Raw genomic sequence first — 24012 nt, 5'->3', positions numbered from 1 at the left:
TTCCTGCAAGACAGAAATGTCAGTGTTCTGCCATGGCCAGCAAAGAGGCCAGATCTCAATCCCATTGAGCACGTCTGGGACCTGTTGGATCGGAGGGTGTGGGCTTGGGCCAATCCCCCAAAAATGTTCGGGAACTTGCAGGTGCCTTGGTGGAAGAGTGGGGTAACATCTCACAGCAAGAACTGGCAAATCTGGTGCAGTCCATGAGGAGGAGATGCACAGCAGTACTTAATGCAGCTGGTGGCCACACCAGATACTGACTGTTACTTTTGATCTTTTAACCCCCCCTTTGTTCAGGGACACATTATTCTATTTCTGTTAGTCACATGTCTGTGGAACTTGTTCAGTTTATGTCTCAGGTGTTGAATCTTGTTATGTTCATACAAATATTTACACATGTTAAGTTTGCTGAAAATCAACACAGTTGACAGTGAGAGAACGTTTATTTTTTTGCTGAGATTAGTTATATTGACTACGTCCATCTTAGCTCACTCATTAGTGTCTTAATTTAAATTATGGCTTGCCTCTTATCTGCTCATCGTTCCCTTATGCCATAGTTTGTACATTTCAATTGTCAGTAGAAACCACATTTGTTTAAGCAAGTCAGCCATATCAGCTATGTTTTTTTAAAGGCAGTAAATGAGGCTGAATGAACTGTTCCGCTGCCAGACAAGGCTCCTCTGATAACCAGGTGTAGCAGTGGTAAGGATTCCCTCCATGGTGCTGAATAGAAAGCTCTGCTGTTGGGACAGCTTTATGTAGGCCCTAACAGTTTGTGGGAACCATTTGTCACCACTATAGCACAATTAATGTGTTGTTTAGTGTTGTGTTGTGGTTTTGCTGGCATGCATTAAAAAAATGTGTTTGAGTTTCCCCACCAACATTTACATGCTAAAATCGCCACTCAGCATGCTCAGCCCCCTCCTGTACTCCCTGTTCACCCATGACTGCGTGGCCACGTCTCCAACTAAAATCACCACAGGCTAGTGAAATCTAAAAGTACATGTAGTCCTGATTTGTGGCATTTCGTTACAGCTCTATGTTGTACTGATCACACTATAAGGCTCTACGTTATACTGATCACACTATAAGGCTCTGTTATACTGATCACACTATAAGGCTCTATGTTATAGTGATCACAGTATAAGGCTCTATGTTATACTGATCACACTATATATGTTTGTGGGTGTAGACATGGTTGTCCTTGTTTGATAGAGCCATTGGACGTGTTTCAGCCATGTTCCGATCGGCGGATTCACTGCTAAATATAGAACTTTCTCTCACAGTCTCACGTCAGAATTAGACTTTCATCCATGTTTCTCAAACGTCAAATTTCGAAGTTGTTGCAAACGTCAAAAAGTTAAGGTGAAGTTTAAGTTTAGGCATTAACTCTGAATTGTATGTTAGGGTTTAGTTTGGGCATTAACTACAAAAGGTTTAAGGTAAGGAATAAGGTTTGGATAAGGCTTAAAACAAAAATCTCAAAAACAACTTTCAATCACTGGATTTTAACTTGCAACCGTTGGATTCAGAGACAGAAGCCTACGCCCATCCACCATCTCTGTCCACAGTGTCCTAGCAAAATCAAAACCTACTTGAAGGTTACAGCGCTCACTTTACTTTGCTCCTTTCATCTTTCCCTCGATCCTGACTAGTCTCCCAGTCCCTGCTGCTAAAAACATCCCCACAGCATGATGCTGCCACCACCATGCTTCACCGTAGGGATTGTGCCAGGTTTCCTCCAGACGTGACGCTTGGAATTCAGGCCAAAGAGTTCAATCTTGATTTTATCTGAGATTACTCTACCATAAAGGCCTGATTGGTGGAGTGCTGCAGAGATGGATGTCCCATTGATTCAGACCCCTTGACTTTTTCCACATTTTGTTAGGTTAATTTTAGAATAAGGCTGTAATGTAACAAAATGTGGAAAAAGTGAAGGGGTCTGAATACTGTCCGAATGCACTGTAGTGTCCTAAGGGTGTTTGGCCACCACAAACTGCCAGAACAGCTTCAATGTTCCTTGGCATAGATTCTACTTGTGGACCTAAACCATGGCAGGAAAATGCACCGCACACCATGACATTATTTGTAGCCCTCATTTACTCAAGTGTTTCCTTTATTTTGGCAGTTACCAGTTGCCTACAGTTGGGAAGGCCGCAATTTGGTCAGAATGCATGTCAAATATACAGATTACAGATTGTTGCATTGTGGCCATAGACATATAATCCATAGAATGGTTTTGGAATCTCTAACCCTGGAAATTAGACTGTTAAACTCATGGGTACACTAGCAACGGATGCCAGTCCTGACTTGAATGGGAACAGCCATCTATGGATTGTACACTGAATTAAAATATACAGTCTTGGTCCCATGTTTTATGAGCTGAAATAAAATATCACATCAATTCTCCATATGCACAAAAAGCTAATTTCCTTACATCCCTGTTAGTGAGCATTTCTCCTTTGCCAAGATAATCCATCCACCTGACAGGTGTGTCATATCAAGAAGCTGTTTAAACAGCATGACGATTACAGAGGTGCACCTTGTGCTGGGGACAATAAAAAGGCTAATCTAAAATGTGCAATTTTGTCACAACACAAACCACAAATGTCTCCAGTTGAAGGAGCGTGCAATTGGCATGCAGCTGATGAAACTGAGGCTGTGCACAAACAAAGAATTTCTGCACTTTCACTTTCAGAAACCGTCTCAGGGAAGCTCATCAGCGTGCTCGTCATCCTCACCAGGGTCTTAAACTGACTGCTGTTCGGCGTTGTAACGACTTCAGTGGGAAAATGTTCACCTTCAATGGCCACTGGCACGCTAGAGAAGTATGCTCTTCACAGATTAATCCCAGTTTCAAATGTACCGGGCAGATGGCAAACAGCGAGAATGGCGTAGTGTGGGCGAGTGGTTTGCTGATGTCGACATTGTGAACGGAGCGCCCCATGGTGCTGGTGGGTTTATGGTATGGGCAGGCATAAACTACGGACAACGAACACAATCACATTTTATTGATGGCAATTTGAATGCACAGAGATACCGTGACGAAATCCTGAGGCCCATTGTCGTGTCATTCATCCGACGCCATCACCTCATGTTTAAGCATGTTAATGCACAGCCACAAGGATCTGTACACAATTCCTGGAAGCCGAAAATGTTCCAGTTCTTCCATAGCCTGCATACTCACCAGACATGTCAGACATTGAGCATGTTTGGTATGCTCTGGATCGACGTGTTCCAGTTCCCGTGTCACATCCTGATCTGTTTCACATGTCTTTGTGATTGTCTCCATCCCCCTCCAGGTGTCACCCATCTTCCCCATTTTTTTAATTGTACCTTTATTTTACTAGGCAAGTCAGTTAAAGAACAAATTCCTATTTTCAATGACGGCCTAGGAACAGTGGGTTAACTGGGCATATGACAGCTTTTCCCTACTCAGCTCGGGGATTCGATCTTGCAACCTTTCGGTTACTCGTCCAACGCTCTAACCACTAGGCTACCCGTTAACCCCTGTTTATTTATACCTGTGTTCTCTGTTTGTCTGTTGCCAGTTCATCTTGTTTGTCAAGTCAACCAGCATCTTTTTGTCTCGGCTCCTGATTTTCCCAGTCTCTTTTTCTCACCCTCCTTTCTCGCCCTCTTGACCCTTGCCTGTCCTGACTCTGACCCCACCTGCCTGACCACTCTGCCTGCTCCTGAGCCTGTCTGCATCTGTGTCTTACCTTTATACAGTATCTGATATCGCGCCAAAATCCAGCAACTTCGCACAGCCTTTGAAAAGGAGTGGAACCATGCTCCACATGCCACAGTCAACAGCCTGATCCACTCTATGGGTAGGAGATGTGTCGCGCTGCAAAGGTGCATATCTGTATTCCCAGTCATGTGAAATCCATAGATTATGGCCTAATATATTTATTTCAGTTGACTGATTTCCTTATATGAACTGTAACTCAGTAACGTCTGAAATTGTTGCATGTTGCGTTTTATATTTTTGTTCAGTACATTTCTAGGGCTGGTTGCAACTGTCTGTTTGCCTTTTGCAGATTTCAAAATACAATCCTGGGAAAAAAATTATAGTTTGGAAACCAAATGCCTACTGCTGAAAAGAGATGACTAATCTGTATATAGATAAAATATTTTTTTAAATCTCAACTCCCAATTTCTAGCTAACAGCAGGACTGTTATTCAAAGTCGCTCATCTTGAGATGGGTTATTGCCACAGCAAGCACAATGGCCATCACCGTGGGTAGCCTATGGCTTCATCTCCATCATTATGTGAGTCAGTGTGCATTATTTTAAAAAACAAAGCCCAGGGGTCTATGATTTCTAAATCCGGCCCTATTTTCACGGCTTGAACTAGAACCTAGAACCCTGCTGTATCAAGTTCAATGTCTCATTTAACTGATAAATTCTTAATATATGACATAACTAACACTGCCATGAATGCAAGGTAAGAAATGTAGTGTTTTATGTCACATGATTTTGGCCAAATTTGTCAAGTCACAACCATGAGAAAGGGTTAAACTGAGTTTGTTAAATTAACTTGTGAATTTTATTGAATGTTCCTTATATCAATTACATATCAACAGCTGTATCTGTCAGTTGTCTACCGCAGGAAATCCTCACTGGTACTCTAGCTTATAGAAAGACCTGTAGGCGATGTCAGAGGTGTTACTGTGTTGTAGCTGTCAAATCAACAAGCGTTTCCCAGCGTTATACCTATCGCTATCGCGGACATTGCCATTCGATACACTGAGTCTCATTATTAGAAATCTCATGCATCCGTTTGACAAGGTTGAACATAGTAATGTGTGTTGTAATATACAGTACACATCCATTAGGATGAGATCAATCCTTATTGTTTCATTTAATCATTTTCAATGTGTCATTATTTCTATATAGTCTACACTTTCTCCTTCTGAACTTCTAACACCGGTAGGATGGGTGTGGTTTTGTGACAATGACCACAAGAACAGCCACTCAGAGATTTGATGCAGTTACACCTCTGACATTGCCTGAACAAAAACAATGATTTTCTATAGAGTTCTGATTTAATCTAGGCCCTAATTTTTGTTAAATTACCTTTGGGTGGACAAATTAACATAAGGCTTTAGACAAGGCTAAGAGTTTTAATACAAATCCAGTGAACCCCACATCTCAGTTGGCTCTACTCTACTCAGTAAACGCAAACGAATAGGCTCCAATTGTACATGTAATTCTATGATTATGCCCATATGTCCCTTAACAGGCAGAAGGGAATTTCACTTTAACCCCTGCATCGGAGAGTTACAATGTTGCTATCACTATGCAGCCAACTACCTGTAGTAGGAAACCGAGTTTCTTATTAATAATATGCCACCTGTTATCATACATGGCACGACTACATAATTGTTACAATTACACTTATATAAGATATTTATTTATTATTTATTTATTTTTGTAATTCTCCACACAGGCTTCTGGTAGTTGTCGTCTCTTAGACATGGTAGCAAATTGTTTCAAATCTCTATAGATTACTTTTAGCTAAAATTAAATCCACTAGTAGTAGCTAGCTAAGGTTAACAGGCTAGGTTAGGCTACTGCCTTAATCACTAATCATCTTTGTCACTCACAAAATACAAAACAATACAATAATTTCATTGGCAGATTCCTTTTTATTATTGTTTCACAATTGGATAATCCCACATAAAACACACACGTCAACATAGCTACCAAGGATAGTGGGAATGCACTTCAGGAGAAGTGGGAATGGGGTGGGGCCGGAACTGCAGCAACGCTAATGAGCTGGTGGCTGGTGGCTGTCCCCAATGTCTTCAACTTCTGAGTGTATTAGCAGTTTGTAAATAAACTGAAAAGGTGCATATCACCACCTACTGTGTGGAGTGTGTATAGTCTGAACAGGTATAAAGCCAAGATTGGTGATTTACTGACATCTGCAGTTATGGAATGTCTGGTGAGGAGTGCAATTCATTGGCTGACCCCTCCTGCTGATTATTGCTTAATCCATAGAAACTACTTTAAAATGGTGAAAGCCCTCAATGGTGTTCCCTGTGCTAGAACAGTGTGCCCTCTCTCCAACTCAGTGGTGGAAACACTGTCAATGAATTTAAGATGATGCACACTGATTACCTCCAAACCAAAGAGGAATTGTTTCCTGTACCTGGAATGAGGACATCTCTACGACAGTCATACAGCATCCCCAGCTGGAAGGGTCGGCCCAGAGCAGCTAGCTCGATGGTCTCCGAGTCGGACATGACTCAGTGTTCTGAAAACATATCAGAACTGGGGTTACTTCAGCAGCCACAGTATTAGAAAATTGCAACAAAGTTTGGCCGTCGACATAAAATCATGTTTTTTTTTTTGCTCATTTCCCAGGCGTGTGTAAAATATCACTGATACAGTATGTTATACAAACATTTGAGTCACTCACATCTTTGTTCTCCAGTCTTGTTGTTCTTTCTGAAGAGGAAGAGGACTCTGGAGCCCTAACGATTGGTGCTCTTATTTCTTTGGAAAAAACGAACTGCAGAAACAAAACAAAGACGCACTGTATGTTGATGTCTTTCTGGTGGACATAATACAGTCTTAAACAATCCACCTTAACAGTTGACTTAAGTAATAGAGGAGACATATTACAATTGTGAAAACACCTAAAAAAAGTTTCTCTACACTCTGGATTCATTCTTCATCAAAATGGCAGCCACACCTCTTGTTTTGGCATACAACTTAGCTTTTAGATGAGGCTGGTAAACCCTCTCAAATTCATAGACAGCACTCTAGAAGGAGTGACAGTCCATAATATTCACAGGATAGTTTGAAATGTATTTGTAAACCATGGTTTACGTTCTTGTTTGTAAACAATGGAGAAATAAAACCTTACGTCATAGTCTAAATAGAAGATGACATAATTTATATAACTACAAGCCACGCTAACATCATGAGGTGTTTAGGATTTGAAGACATTGGAGGCTTAGCCCAAAGCTAGCAGGGGGGTCCGTATGCATTCTCCCCTGGCAAAAATAAGGAATTTCAACAGCTGAATTTGGTTCATTTTGATCAAATCACATACACTCTCATTAACATCTGCTAACCATGTGTAACGAAGTGCTTGTGCTTTTAGTTCCAACAATGCAGTAATATCTAACAAGTAATCTATCAAATTCACATCACTACTTTATAAACACACGTAAAGGGATGAATAACAATATGTACATATAAATATTTGGATGAGTGATGGCTGTGTGGCATAGGCAAGATGCAGTAGATGGTGTAGAAACAGTATATATACACATGTGAGATGAGTAATGTAGGATATGTAGACATTAAAGTGGCGTTATTTAAAGTGACAAGTGATACCTTTACCTTTAAGTTAATTTATTAAAGTGGCCAGAGATTTGAGTCTGTATGTTGGCAGCAACCTCTATGTTAGTGATGGCTGTTTAACCTCTTACATCTAGATGTGCCGCTAGCGGAACGCCTAGCCAATATCCAATGATAGGGCGTGACGCGAATTACAAACTCCTCAAAAATCCCAAAACTTCAATTTTTCAAACATATGACTATTTTACACCATTTTAAAGACAAGACTCTCCTTTATCTAACCACATTGTCCGATTTCAAAAAGTCTTTACAACGAAAGCAAAACATTAGATTATGTCAGGAGAGTACCCAGCCAGAAATAATTAGATACCCATTTTTCAAGCTAGCTTAAAACCTCGTCGGGCTCGGGACATCCAGCGAAAAATCCTATCACCATTAGCATAACAACATTTAAGAATTTTTTTTTCAAATATAGGACTGTTATATCGTTTTATAGATACCCCTCTCCTGAATCGAACCACGTTGTCCGATTTCAAAAAGGCTTTACAGCAAAAGCAAAACATTACATTATGTTAGAGGAGTATATCGTAAAAGTAGCCACATAGCCATTTTCCGACCAACCACATGCATCACAAATAACCAAAAAAACAGCTAAATGCAGCACTAACCTTTGACAATCTTCATCAGATGACACTCCTAGGACATCATGTTACACAATACATGAATTCTTTTGTGCGATAAAGTTCATATTTATATATAAAAACAGCATTTTACGTCGGCGCGTGACGTTGACTAACTATTTTCCCTCAAATACATCCGGTGAAACAGCGCTACAATTTACTAAATTACTATTCGAAAACATTTTTTAAATGTAATATTGTCATTCTAAGATTTATAGATGAATATCTCTTGAAAGCACCTGTAATGCCAGATTTAAAAATAACTTTACTGGGTAATCACACTTTGCGATAAAAGGGGATGCGATACTCAGAAAAATAGGCTACCGTTACAGGTCAGCGCCATCTTGGAACAATCGCATATCAAATCTACTCTTGTATACTATTGTCAATAATCCCTTACCTTTGATTATCTTCATCAGAAAGCACTTCCAGGATTCCCAGGTCCACAACAAATGTATTTTGGTTCGAAAAAGTTAATCCTTTACGTCCCAATAGCTTGTTCTTGTTAGCGCGTTCTGAAGGCTGCTCCAAAACTTCCGTCGGCCGCGCGGGACTCCTCTTTCAATAAAATGCTTTTTTAAATTTTATTTAGGTTCGTTCAAACATGTCAAACGTTGTATAACAGATCTTTAGGGCCTTTTTCAACCAGAGCTCCAATAAGATTCAAGGGGGACGATTGCATTGTCTTTCTAAACGTTTCGAAAGGGGAGGGTAGCCAGGGGCGCTGGCGTCATAATGGTGATGGCCCTCTCCATGTGACCACTTTCCACAGCGTCTCATTCTGTCAGTTTTCACAGTAGGAGACTCAAACCACTTTGTAAAGACTGGGGACATCTAGTGGAAGCAATAGGAAGTGCTCAATGAACCATTGCTCACGGTGTGATTTATAGGCAAAGTGATGAAGTTGAGTCCGCAATTCAGAATTCCACATCCTGTTCTAAAACTGTTTGAATGGTGTCTGTGAGTATAACAGAACTCATTTGGCAGGCAAAACCCTGAGACATTTTCTGACAGTAAGTGGATACCTGATGTGTTGTATTGACTTTAAACCTATCCCATTGAAAAACACAGGGGCTGAGGAATATTTTGGCACTTCCTATTGCTTCCACTAGATGTCACCAGCCTTTACAAAGTGTTTTGAGTCTTCTGGAGGGAGATCTGACCGAACAAGAGCCATGGAACGATGATGTCCCATTAGACACCTGGCGCGCGAGTTCATGTTGGGTACCCTCGTTCCAATACGTTATAAAAGAGTATGCATTCGTCCACCTTGAATATTATTCATGTTCTGTTTAAAAAAGGCCCTAATGATTTATGCTATACAACGTTTGACATGTTTGAACGAACGGAAATATATTTTTTCCCCTCGTTCATGACGAGAAGTCCGGCTGGCTTAGATCATGTGCTAACAAGACGGAGATTTTTGGACATAAATGATGAGCTTTTTTGAACAAAACTACATTCGTTATGGACCTGTGATACCTGGAAGTGACATCTGATGAAGAGAATCAAAGGTAATGGATTATTTACATAGTATTTTCGATTTTAGATCTCCCCAACATGACGTCTAGTCTGTATCGCAACGCGTATTTTTCTGGGCGCAGTGCTCAGATTATTGCAAAGTGTGATTTCCCAGTAAGGTTATTTTTAAATCTGGCAAGTTGATTGCGTTCAAGAGATGTAAATCTATAATTCTTTAAATGACAATATAATATTTTACCAATGTTTTCTAATTTTAATTATTTAATTTGTGACGCTGACTTGACTGCCGGTTATTGGAGGGAAACGATTTCCTCAACATCAATGCCATAGTAAAACGCTGTTTTTGGATATAAATATGAACTTGATAGAACTAAAAATGCATGCATTGTCTAACATAATGTCCTAGGAGTGTCATCTGATGGAGATTGTAAAAGGTTAGTGCATCATTTTAGCTGGTTTTATGGTTTTGGTGACCCTGTCTTTGACTTGACAAAACATTACACACAACTCTTGTAAATGTACTGTCCTAACATACTCTAAATTTATGCTTTCGCCGTAAAACCTTTTTGAAATCGTAAAACGTGGTTAGATTAAGGAGATGTTTATCTTTCAAAGGGTGTAAAATAGTTGTATGTTTGAAAAATTTGAATTTTGACATTTATTTGGATTCAAATTTGCCGCTCTTGAAATGCACCTGCTGTTGATGGAGTGCACCACGGGTGGCACGCTAGCGTCCCACCTAGCCCATAGAGGTTAAGAATTATAGATACAGAACTCCTTTATGCAATCGCGGTGTCCGATTTTAAAATAGCTTTTCGGTGAAAGCACATTTTGCAATATTCTGAGTAGATAGCCCGGCCATCACAGGATAGCTATTTTGACACCCACCAAGTTTGGCACTCACCAAACTCAGATTTACTATAAGAAAAATTGGATTACCTTTGCTGTTCTTCGTCAGAATGCACTCCCAGGACTTCTACTTTACACCCAATGTTGTTTTGGTTCCAAATAATCCATAGTTATATCCAAATAGCAGCGTTTTGTTTGTGCGTTCAAGACACTATCCGAAGGGTGAAGCGCCAGCACGTATAGTGACAAAACATTTCTAAATATTCCATTACCGTACTTCGAAGCATGTCAAACGCTGTTTAAAATCTATTTTTATGCGATTTTTCTCGTAAAATAGCGATAATATTCCGACCGGGAGACGTTGTTTTCGTTCAAAGACTGAAAGAAGAAAATGGTCTCTTCACATGCACGCGCGCACCCGTCTCATTGTTCTCACATCGACCACTTTCCAAAACCCCTACTGTTTTTCGCCCAGGGACTGCAGAGTCATCATTCCCCGTTCTGGCGCCTTATGGGAGCCTTAGAAAATGTCACATTACAGCAGAGATCCTCTGTTTTCGATAAAGAGGCTATAGAAGGCCAAGAAATGGTCAGAGAGGGCACTTCCTGTATAGAATCTTCTCAGATTTTGGCCTGCCATATGAGTTCTGTTATACACAGACACCATTCAAACAGTTTTAGAAACTTTAGGGTGTTTTCTATCCAAATCAAACAATTATATTATATGCATATTCTAGTTTCTGGGCAGGAGGAATAACCAGTTTAAACGGGTATGTTTTTTATCCGGCCGTGAAAATATTGCCCCCTATCCTAAACAGGTTAACCTGTTTGGGCTAGGGGGCAGTATTGAGAATTTTGGAAAAAATATGTGCCCATTTTTAACTGCCTCCTACACCAACTCAGAAGCTAGAATATGCATATTATTGTTCAGGTTTGGATAGAAAACACCCTAAAGTTTCTAAAACAGTTTGAATGGTGTCTGTGAGTATAACATAACTCCTATGGCAGGCAAAAAACCTGACAAGGTTTCATGCAGGAAGTGGCCTGTCTGACAAGGAGTCGTGCGTCTTGCATCTGTTTATTGAAAAGTAAGGATCTTAGCTGTAACGTGACAATTCCCAGGGCTCCAATAGGCTCTCAGGACGCGGGAAAATCATGAAGGTTGACGAGGCAGCCTCAGGCTGAAACAGATTATCATCTTATTCAAGTGTCCCATTAGGTGACAATGGAGTGAGGCGCGTGCGCGATTAGCCCCCGTGGAGTATTTTAATTCGGCTGTTTAGTTTATTGCAGATTCCCGGTCGGAATATTATCGCTTTTCTACGAGATAAATGGCATAAAAATTGGTTTTAAACAGCGGTTGACATGCTTCGAAGTACGGTAATGGAATATTTAGACATTTTTTGTCACGCCATGCGCTATGCTCGTGACCGTGGATTACCATTCTGATAGTGTCTAGAACTCACGAACAAAACGTCGCTGTTTGGATATAATGATGGATTATTTGGGACCAAACCTACATTTGTTATTGAAGAAGAAGTCCTGGGACTGCATTCTGACGAAGAACAAGAAAGGTAAGAACATTTTTCTTATAGGAAATGTGATTTTGGTGAAGGCTGAACTGCGTGGGTGTCTAAATAACTAGCCCTGTGATGCCGGGCTATGTACTTAGAATATTGCAAAATGTGCTTCATCCGAAAAGCTATTTTAAAATCGGACATATCGAGTGCATAGAGGAGTAATGTATCTATAATTCTTAAAATAATTGTTATGCTTTTTGTGAACGTTTATCGTGAGTAATTTAGCAAACTGTTAGTAAATTCCCCGGAAGTTTGCGGGGGTATGCTAGTTCTGAACGTCACATGCTAATGTAAAAAGCTGGTTTTTGATATAAATATGAACTTGATTGAACAAAACATGCATGTATTGTATAACATAATGTCCTAGGGTTGTCATCTGATGAAGATCATCAAAGGTGAGTGCTGCATTTAGCTGTCTTCTGGGTTTTGGTGACATTATATGCTGGCTTGAAAAATGGGTGTCTGATTATTTATGGCTTGGTACTCTGCTGACATAATCTAATGTTTTGCTTTCGTTGTAAAGCCTTTTTGAAATCGGACAGTGTGGTTAGATTAACGAGAGTCTTGTCTTTAAATAGCTGTAAAATAGTCATATGTTTGAGAAATTGAAGTAATAGGATTTTTAAGGTTTTGAAAATCGCGCCACAGGCTGCAAGTGGCTGTTACGTAGGTGGGACGAATTCGTCCCGCCTAGCCCAGAGAGGTTTTTAACAGTCTGATGGCCTTGAGATACACGGCTGTGACTATAATCGAAAATAATTATCTTGGAAGATAATGCAGTTGGCATTTGATTGTAAGGAATTCTAGGTCAGGTGAACAAAAGGACTTGAGTTCCTGTATGTTGTTATGATTACACCATGAGTCGTTAATTATCAGGCATACACCCCGCCCTTCTAACCAGAGAGATGTTTGTTTCTGTCGGCGCGATGCATGAAGAAACTGGCTGGCTGTACCGACTCTGACAACATATCCCGAGTGAGCCATGTTTCCGTGAAACAGAGTATGTTACAATCTCTGATGTCTCTCTGGAAGCAACATTGAGCGATTACATGTTTCAGTTAACTTGCACCTTCCCACAGCCAGTACTGCCAGTACTCAATTACAGTAGCTACTGTGGGTCTAGTCTGGAAAACCATATTTTTCCTTTCGTTTATTAAGCAAATGTCTTACTTTTTAAAACTCTGCATTGTTGGTTAAAAGCTTGTAAGTAAGCATTGCACGGTAAGGTTGTATTGCACCTGTTGTGTTCAGCGCATCTGACAAATACAATTTGATATGATTACATTTTTGATCTACAGTGTATTGCCAAAAAACCTTCAAACAGACTGACTTGTTCAATGAGCCAAACTGATTAAAGAATCCCACAGTATCCAAACACCCCACCCCCCCTCCCCACACACACACACAGTGCAGTAATTAGAATACATACAGCAGCTTTAAGTGATAGTCTACTGTGTGTTCACCCCTCTGCCTATCGCCATCACTTTCTCTGCGTTGTCTGTTGCTGTCTCTCGTGACTCGTTCTGCCCTCTTCTGTTGCCGTCTTTTGTCCTCTCTAATCCTGTCCTGGTTGTAAGTATAAAAGTACACAATTGTTTTAATAGGAATTTCACAGGCTCTCTCACCTCCCCTGCAATTCTTTGTAAACCATGTTTTACTTTCTCGCTATCTGTATTTCATCTCATTTGTGCAAATAAATAAAACAAATTAGAATCTATAGAGCAGCTTAAAGTGATAGTCTACTGTGTGTTCAACCCAGCTTTGTTCTCTCTCCACCCTCTGTCACTTTCTCTGTGTCTCGTCTGTCGCCGTCTCAGGTCCTTGTTTGTTACGGTCTCTATGTTCTTCTGGTGTCACTCCATCATATTATCCTATTGTTGTGTTGCAGTCTGTGTTTTGTGCCTCATCTACTCTTCTGTTGCCATCTATCTCTGTGTCTTGTCTGCTGGGTCTCTTTAGTTCTGCCATCCAGAATGGCCAAGGGGATACTGAGGTAGCTTAACTTGTTTTGGGCCTGTGTCTAGGTCACCTAAATCCTCCTCTTCCCTACCATTTGCCCCTGGCTGCTGCTGTACTAAGTGCTCCACTGGCCTGCTGTTCTCATCCGTTGTCATCTGCAAGGAAGAGGTGCAACACGGCATCAGCTAGATTTAAACAGTGACTGCTCTTCATGGTTTTGGCTGGTTTTAGATTTGGTTCATTAAGAAATGCTAGCAGCCATGACTGAATTCAACTGTGAGTTAGTTTCGGGGTGTGGTTTGATTTGTGTGTGTGTGTGTTCGCAGGTGTGAAGAGTTTGCCAATTAGCTTCAGGTGGCTGGTGTACCACCTAACTTTGGATAGCCTAGCTCCGGGACTAGTTAGGGACTGTCAATAAATAAATGTACCGATGGTCCCTAACTAGACCCATAGGGATATCCAAAGTCAACCCAAATTACGAATGGGATGTGTGCAGCTGGTTGACCCGAGGACAACCAGTTCCGTATAGACATGATCTGATCCGAGTGAGGGAAGAGCAGAAAAGTCCATTTGTTTGCTACTTTGTTAACCAGAGCTGATACAGCGTATGGGAGAATGGGCGGAGGAGGGGCCTTGCGGTATATGTACTGTGAGCGAGTGACACGGGAGCAAGGAGGCAGGGAGAGCGGGAAGTATTTTTCTGACATTTGTTTTGGAGAAAAGGCTGACAGGTTGACCTCAGTTTGCCTGGTAACAGAGAAAGCGTCACTAGGATGTGAATTAGTGAAAAGATGGCGGAAGCAGATGATGAAGTGGATTCTGAATCTGATGGCGGTAGAATCAAGGAGAATTGGAATATTGTCCAAAAGAATGGAAAAAGGAGCAAAGTAGAGTACAGAGAAGAGAATGTCACTTCGTATCTTGTAGGAATACCGTTTGTAAATGAGGAGCAGCTAAACGAATGACCAATCTTGAGGAATCCATTTGAGATATCCAAACTGGTGGAGAGAGTGCTGGGTAGAGTGAAGGCTGAACGGATCACTAGAGGCGGGCTTGTGTTGCTTCTCACCCGATTTTGATAAGTTTGAAGTGTTGTGTGTGTCTTTTAGGAACAGCGTACCCTATCAAGGGGGTAATATCTGGTGTATCGAGGGAAGTAGATGTTGAAGAGAGTGATTGATGCACGTCGGATGAATCGTGTGGTGATTGAAGAAAAAGTGAAGAGTTTATCTGTTCTTTTGTTTTTTTGATATGGAGTCTCTCCCTACTCAAGTGCAATTAGGGTATATTAACTATGGGATCATTGTAAAACTTTTGGTCAAGTAGCAAGTGTTTGGGAGAAGCCGAGATGTCCAAGTTGTGGAAAAGATCATATTATGTGTTATAAAAATGATGAATATGTGACATGTTGCAATTGCGGTGGGAACCATGAAGCCACATCTTCTGAATACTTTACAAGGGTGAAAGAGAATGAGGTGGCCAAAAGTCGGGGTTGTACAGAGCATTTCATAAGCAGCAGCTGTGAAGACGGTTGAGGGTTTGAATGGTGCATCAGAAGAGTCAATTTTAGTGGATAGGCCTAGGCTGCAGAATGCTGACATTTTAAAGATTAAGAAGGTGGATTGTATGGCTTTTATAGCTGTGGTAATTAATGGCACTGCCAAGGTGGAGAGAAGTTCCAGGAAGATAGAAATCATAGTGATTGCCGCGGAGCGGTTCCCAGGGCTGAAAGATTTCTCAGCGAAGGAGTTACATGGAATATTGGCACAAGCCGTACCACCCTATCAGGTCCTCAAGCCTGAGAAGGGAGATATGGAGAATTAAAAGAAGGAAGGAAGTGGGAGTTTTGTTAGTTTTGGCAATGTACTATTTTTATTAGGGTGGATTGACTTAGTTTCACTATTACGTATGGATTTATTTACTACATTATTTTATTTAAATGTTTTGATTTTCAAACTGTCCAGTTGGTGGCAGCAGTACACCTTTTGGTGTGTAAACTGCCATAAAACGCACAGAAGAAGAAAGGAGGAGGCAGGGAGAAATAGAAACCAATCATAACAAGACGATTTGTGCTAGAATACAAACTTGTATCTTGTCATAGCAAGGGTATTTATCAGCCAATATGATTATTATGGTACCACACGGAGGCTCTATGACTGACTGTGGTACACGCGCAACTCTGGGCTATTCTCTTCGAGCAGTAGAGAACATATTAACATTTTATCCACAACTCTGTCCATCGCTGTTATAATCGACGATGAAACCAAAATGTTTCCAATCGGGAGATTTAAACGATGGAGGATCCTCCAATTCTGGTTTATCGATCCCACCACTCGCCATCTACAGAGCTGCACCTCACAAAAGGAGAATTTTTAATCCGACAGTTAACATTCACATTTTGATTAATGTGTGCATAAATTGTAGTTGTTTTAACCGAATAACCTACAGTATTTTTTCAGCTTTACTCACGAAGCAGTGGCATACAACGCAGCGTAGGCATGGCGTTTTTATTATTTAAAAAAATGTTTTTAGTATTCATTCAGGTTCACAGTGCGGACCGAACAGTGGTCCCTGTGCCGAACGGTTTGGTAGGTATACCTGTACAGTTACAGCCCTATCCTAGTATACAGACACAACCAGGCCAACTCAACTAAAGACAAATGCAAGTGTTCACATAACAGCGCAACACAACTCCAAACACGACAGATAAGCTGCATAGCCCCCTAGGCTTTATGGATATAAGCCAAATGTACTTGTAGAATGGAATGATTTGTAAGACCTCTTCAGTTCTACCAGCTAATGTGAGATTTTTAGATTACAAAACGTTTGAGGACACAATTTAAGGCCTATGTATTTTCATAGTTTTGTTCAGCGTACAATATAACCACAAAGCTGGCCATCTTTTCCCCTCTCTGTCTGGCTGCCCTCCCTCTGGTCTAAATTCAAGTTTGTTTATTTTTTTTAATTACTTTTTATTTCACCTTTATTTAACCAAGTTGAGAACAAGTTCTCATTTGCAACTGCGACCTGGCCAAGATAAAGCATAGCAATTCGACACATATAAGAACACAGAGTTACACATGGAATAAACAAAACATACAGTCAATAATACAGTAGAACAAAAGAAAACAAAAAGTCTATATACAGTGAGTGCACATGAGGTAAGTTAAGGCAATAAATAGGCCATGGTGGTGAAGTAATTACAATATAGCAATTAAACACTGGAATGGTAGATGTGCAGAAGATGAATGTGCAAGTAGAGATACTGGGGTGCAAAGGAGCAAGATAAATTAATACAGTATAGGGATGAGGTAGATAGATAGATAGATAGATGGGCTGTTTACAGATGGGCTATGTACAGGTGCAGTGATCTGTGAGCTGCTCTGACAGCTGGTGCTTAAAGCTAGTGAGGGAGATATGAGTCTCCAGCTTCAGAGATTTTTGCAGTTCATTCCAGTCATTGGCAGCAGAGAACTGGAAGGAAAGACGACCAAAGGAGGAATTGGCTTTGGGGGTGACCAGTGAGATATACCTGCTGGAGCGCGTTCTATGATTGGGTGCTGCTATGGTGACGAGTGAGCTGAGATTTATTTGTCATATACATGGAGCACAGTGCAATGAAATGCTTGCTTGCAGGTTCACCTCTCGACAATGCAACAATAGAAAAAGTAAGTAGCTAAATTAATAATTAAAATAATTATTTCAATTTAATAATGGGCAGTTATTTTTATTTTATTTCACCTTTATTTAACCAGGTGTGACCTGGCCAAGATAAAGCAAAGCAGTGCGACAAAAACAACAGAGTTACACATAAACAAACGTACAGTCAATAACACAATAGAAAAATCTATGTACAGTGTGTGTAAATGTAGAAGAGTAGGGAGGTAAGGCAATAAATAGGCCATAGAGGCGAAATAATTACAATTTAGCGTGAACACTGGAGTGATAGATGTGCAGATGAGGATGTGATTTTTACAATTCGTTAAGAACCCAGTCATTGGCAGCAGAGAACTGGAAGGAAAGGCAGCCAAAAGAAGTGTTGGCTTTGGGGATGACCAGAGAAATATACCTGCTGGAGCGCGTGCTACGGGTGGGTGCTGCTATGGTGACCAGTGAGCTGAGATAAGGCGGGGCTTTACCAAGCAAAGACTTATAGATGACCTGGAGCCAGTGGGTTTGGCAACAAATGTGTAGTGAGGGCCAACCAACGAAAGCATACAGGTCGCAGTGTTGGGAAGTATATTGGGCTTTGGTGGATGGCACTGTGATAGACTACATCCAGTTTGCTGAGGCGAGTGTTGGAGGCTATTTTGTAAATGACATCGCCGAAGTCAAGGATCGGTAGGATAGTCAGTTTTACGAGGGTATGTTTGGCAGCATGAGTGAAGGAGACTTTGTTGCAAAATAGTGTCCACAGTGTCCAAAGAAGGGCCAGATGTATACAGAATGGTGTCGTCTGCGTAGAGGTGGATCAGAGATTCACCAGCAGCAAGAGCGACATCATTGATATATACAGACAAAAGAGTCGGCCTGAGAATTGAATCCTGTGGCACCCCCATAGAGACTGCCAGAGGTCCGGACAACAGCCCTTCAATTTGACACACTGAACTCTATCTGAGAAGTAGTTGGTGAACCAGGCGAGGCAGTCATTTGAGAAACCAAGGCTGTTGAGTCCGCTGATAAGAATGCGGTGATTGACAGAGTCGAAAGCCTTGGCCAGGTCCATGAAGATGGCTGCACAGTACTGTCTTTTATCGATGGCGGTTATGATATCATTTAGGACCTTGAGCGTGGCTGAGGTGCACCCATAACCAGCTTGGAAACCAGATTGCACAGTGGAGAAGGTACGGTGGGATTCGAAATGGTCAGTGATCTGTTTGTTAACTTGGCTTTCAAAGATTTTACAAAGGCAGGGCAGAATGGATATAGGTCTATAACAGTTTGGGGGATGACCACGGCAGCTTTCCAATCTTTGGGGATATCAGACGATACGAAAGAGAGGTTGAACAGGCCAGTAATAGGGGTTGCAACAAGTTCGGCGGATCATTTTAGAAAGAGAGGGTCCAGATTTTTTAGCCCGGCTGATTTGTAGGGATCCAGATTTTGCAGCTCTTTCAGAACATCAGCTGTCTGGATTTTGGTGAAGGAGAAGCGGGGCGGGGGCTTGGGCAAGTTGCTGCAGGGGGTGCTGAGCTGTTGGCCGGGGTAGGGGTAGCCAGGTGGAAAGCATGGCCAGCAGTAGAAAGATGCTTGTTGAAGTTATCGATTATCGTAGATTTATCGGTGGTGACAGTATTTCCTAGCCTCAGTGCAGTGGGCAGCTGGGAGGAGGTGCTCTTATTCTTCATGAACTTTACAATGTCCCAAGACTTTTTGGAATTAATGCTACAGGATGCAAATTTCTGTTTGAAAAAGTAAGCCTTAGCTTTCCTAACTGACTGAGTATATTGGTTCCTGACTTCCCTGAGAAGTTGCATACCCGGGGGCTATTCGATACTAATGCAGAGCGCCACAAATAGCCTATATGGAAATAACACGAGCCAAGCATGTTTACATGTAGAATGATATAGGTTATACGACCTATGATTCATTTAATCAGTTCTACCACCTCAGCATTGCTCATTTTATAAAGGGTTAAATATGTTGTAGTGAAGTTCAGCTTCAGTCCACTGGGTGGCGCTGTGTCACTGTCAGAAGATATGTGCTTCAGTCAGAAAAACATTTGCTCATCTCTTCGGTCTCAGCTTTTATTTTTATTTATTTATTTAGCTAGCTACAGAAACGAAACCCATCCAATACACTCGCTGGAAATAATTACTTTTCCTAATATCATGACTTCTATCAACATTCTTAGCTTGCCCATTCACTAAATATACTGTTAAATAACTCAGACTGACATCCAATACCTTTAGGATACTGAACGCTAACTTATTAGCATTAGCCTACCCTTATGCTGATGGGGACTAGTTAGCTACTGCCAAACCTGTGGCTAACTCTGCTGCTGCACTTTTGACTTTCTGGCTGTTCTACCGATTCATTACTGCCTCAACCTGCTCACTTTATTTGCCTTTCGGAAGAAATTCTGAGTATCCATATTTGCTGTGTTATTCTGAGGTGTTTTAATGAGTGATGACATTGACATCTAACCGGTGCTGTAGAGGTGGGGGATAAGGGACAGGAGTGGTCCACTGTGTTATATCTCTACCAAACACAGCAGACACTGAGTCACACCAGGGGCTTCTTGCAGTGCCTGCTACTGCCTAGCAAAGTATATTGGATAGTTTATTTTAGTCATTAAAATGTCAATAGAACAACTGATGTGTGGTTATGAAAACTCAGACTGAAATGTATATATTTTTTTATAATAATAATAATAATACCATCAAAAGGGTCAGAGCTGGACCAAAAACAACAACAAGCCCAGGCCTAATTACGCTACTGGCCAACATACTGCTTCTGGTCAAGATACATGTACTTTTTATATAAAGCATGCCTTGCATTGAATGCTGGCCTATAAGAGTTGAATGTAAATACATCCTGAATAAACTGTCTGGATTTTTCTGTCTCAGGTGTGAAGTGTCAGAAGAGATCGGACAACAAGGCATCAATAGAATCTATTTATTGCAACGCTACAGAGGATTCTCAGATATTGACAGGCATTGGTTTTGAAAAGCATTTGGCGACAGCAGCCAGGTAAACAAAACCAAAAGACTGCTAACAGGGTTATAAAACCACTGTAATTTGTGTGAACTATCCCTTTAAGCACATCATTTGAGGAAAATAAAACAGGCAGTGCAATTGTAGATATTAAAAGTTTACAATGATTGTGTGCTTTGTTCAATAATACATTTTGTGGATAAATTAAACAGTTTATGCCCTTTTTTTATACAGTGTTCTGATCTCCTTTTGCAATCTCTTTTTCCTGCTTAATCCTGGTCCTTTCATCTTTCTCTCGCTGTCTATTGTGTTCTATTAATTTTAGTCTTTCCTTCTCGAGCTCCTGTCTTCGTTCTTCTTCCATCTTTTGTTCTGTTTCCAGTCTCACGTTCTTAGCAAGGAGTTGGTTGTAATCGTTTTCAGTCGTCTTTCCCTTCTTCACTTTCTTTTTTCCCGTTTTGGCTTGATCGAGATCTTTCTCTGCCTTATCCACTCGGTTTTTTGATTTATCTCCACCCATTCTCTTGTTGATCTTGTTGGTCTGACTTTCTTAGAGATGAGATATGAAAATAACCAAAAACAGACAGTGAATGCTTTTGCTCTCAAAACAGTAATTTTTTACTGTATATTTGGTACTGTTTCCTGAAGAAAGTGTGTGTGCCTGCTTCGACTACATTTTGTTAAATGTGTCCTTAGGCTCAGTAGAAGCTATTAAGGTATTTGTGATCAAACATGCATCTCATCTCTGACCCACCAGCGTGACTAAACAGGATGGTCGAACAAGGCTAACTTTAATGTTTTTTTAATACCTTGAGACAATATAACTGCCACCAGCCTCTGTGTTTCTAATCTACAAACACTGTAAATAAACATTTGTAAATAATTTATTCTTAATTGACTTGTCTAGTTAAATAAGGTTTGAAATAAAAAAATATTGATGGTGAAAATCTATTTTCTCATCTGTCTGTTCAAGTGAAATGGTGCTGGGAGTGTGAAGTTCTCCCATGTGGCTCAGTTGGTAGAGCATGGTGTTTGCAACGCCAAGGTTGTGGGTTTGATTCCCACGGGGGACCAGTACGGAGAGGAAAAAAAAGAAAAATGTATGAAATGTATGCATTCACTACTGTAAGTTGCTCTGGATAAGAGCGTCTGCTAAATGACTAAAATGGAAATGTAGTAGTCATGCTGTCTTCCTCTGAATCTCTTTCCAAGTCGGAAATATGACATGATTGAGTTCAAGTGCTTTTGAAGTCACAATAATGTTTCAGTAAATTATAGCATAAATATCACTCAATGTTTTAAATTATTTTCACTGCATCAGGGATAGCATACACAAGTGTTTCACCTTTACAGCCTTCTTCGGTGTTTAGGTACAACTTTATTCTAATTCAAAACAGCATTTTGTAAAGAACCGATGAGCAGCAGGTGCTTGTAATCAGGGTTGCCGCTCATCTGCCAATCAGGGATGTGGCTTTTCTGGTCTACCTGTATACAAGTTACAATCACAAAGAAATACAGAATTATAGGGTATGGGGGAGGGGGAGGGCATGATGGGCAACTCACAAATCAAATCGCCCCATACTTTAGTGTACATTAATCGCCCCACTAATGTTCACAATGTCAACTCATGAAATAGCCCACCACAAAGGACATTAAGAAATATGTTGGGCAATTCATAAACTATATGCAAAGTCTAATATGGACAGTGTTCTTGTATAGCAGTCTAAATGTGGGGAAATTTAACTCTTCATTTAAACCGTGTGGAGATACAGAATCTAATTTATATATCCTCATGGCTACTCTTTGTAGTCATTTGTCGTCAGTCACCTCTACTTGGTGGATGAACGTTTTTGATCCCAACGCAACGCAATTCATTAATAGAATGATTGTGTTCTATAAAGTATCTTTCATGTCGAGGCGATGTCTTGACGTTTAATCGTGGATTTATGTTCTCCAAGACGTACTTTCAAAGGCGCGAGATGTTTTGCCAAAATATTTCTCATTACAAGAACACTAACATATAAATAAATCCTTTAGTAGTGAAAGTTATACATTACTTTATCTCATAGGTCCTAGAAGTCTGAGGGCATACAACGTTAGAACATTTCATTATGGTGCTACAAGATCTACAGGGGAATCATCCTTTTATGAATGTCTCTTTTCTCTCTCTGACCACATCTGATTGAACCAATATGTTTGATAGATTTATTGATCGTCTATAGGTGAATAAAGGTGGATTCTGGAAGGCAGGAATTAAAGAGGAGTCTGATAATAATATGCCAGTGTTGATTAACAGAGTTGATGCCATTGCGGCTATCAAAATAATCGAAATAAAATAAGCGAAATAAACGCTTATTTGTTTGTAAATGTAAAAAACAATGTTAATTCAATGGTTAAAACTATAATGCAGATGTCATGGACTGTCAGTCCTGGCTTTCCCTAGCCCCATCCCTCAGTTGTAGACCACAATAAGTGGAGGGACGGACAATGTTATTTCTCAAAGATCAATTAAAGTTAGAATCTACATTTGGTGAAACAGCACCAGCGCCTTTGATATTGTTTCAGTGATGAAACGGAGGAGAGGAGCGTCCAGCAGTAGGATTTTCTTTGCAATGATGTCCGATGGAGAAAAAAACGGTGTTCTTTGTTTTAAGTAACTTCTTCGTTGTTGAAATATCACAATCAGATGTGCCAGTTTCACCAAATACGGATTATAGCTTTAATGATTGGACAGTACAGGTTTTGCTAAGCAACCATTTAGGTCTACCGTTGAAATAAGGGTTAGTAGCCTACCTTAAATCAACGAAGTTAGCTGATGGATGTCAAAAAGACAAAAAGTACACGTAGATGTTCAAAATAGGAACCAGGTATACAACATACGTATATGTGTCTCTGCCAAGATGTAGACCGGGGTGTGACACCCTGTTTTATAGACCAAATCACAGAGTTTCTAAACCCAGAGGCGCGACATCGCGAGACTTCCAGGAACGCTTCTGAAACAGACTGAACAGAACATGCCGGGATTTGGTGCTTGAGAAGTCAATGAGAGAAGTGAAAATATCTTCCTTAGTTGTTCATTTTCACAAAATCAAAAGGCACAAGATTCGACAAGACAGTTTTTTTAAGTAGTTGAGTATGTTATTACAACAACCTCGTGAAAGTGATGAACTGACACGTTTTCATTTTCGTCAAAAACAAGTTTATATCGAAGCAGTGCCTTTGAGTTGACGGCCTGCACATGCGCAGATCGGCGTGAGACGACCATTCGACCCGACGACTTGCTTCTCTACCCTGAGCTTTACTAGCCAACAAGTGTTACCCGGGATTTCTATTGAAGAAGCAGTTTTACCCTATCTTCATACTGTCTTTGACAAAATCTCTCTTGTAAAACCACCCCTACACTCAACTTGTAAATTACATGACTACAAGTCAGTCTCTGTGGCTGTTAAACTGTAATATTGGAGACAGAGCTCATCCTAGTGGAT

The 24012-nt window shown here is 40.6% G+C and overlaps 1 long non-coding RNA gene across 2 annotated transcripts; it reads right to left on the bottom strand.

Annotated features, from left to right (window-relative positions):
- Nucleotides 1-21006: 21006 nt before the first annotated feature.
- LOC123739536 (uncharacterized) lies at nucleotides 21007-23458 on the bottom strand. 2 transcript variants are annotated; one of them, XR_006767740.1, is made up of 3 exons: nucleotides 23321-23458; nucleotides 21873-22012; nucleotides 21007-21076 (listed from the first exon to the last, which is right to left on the bottom strand). It is a non-coding gene; the product is annotated as an uncharacterized lncRNA (long non-coding RNA). The 2 variants fall into 2 exon arrangements; XR_006767741.1 differs by having other exon boundaries at nucleotides 21007-21072.
- Nucleotides 23459-24012: the final 554 nt, after the last annotated feature.

This window comes from Salmo salar, unplaced genomic scaffold (genome assembly GCF_905237065.1).
Source record: "Salmo salar unplaced genomic scaffold, Ssal_v3.1, whole genome shotgun sequence".
Taxonomy (NCBI): Eukaryota; Metazoa; Chordata; class Actinopteri; order Salmoniformes; family Salmonidae; genus Salmo; species Salmo salar.
The sequence above is the reverse complement of the archived record's forward strand: the minus strand, read 5'-3'. Positions and strand labels throughout refer to the sequence as shown.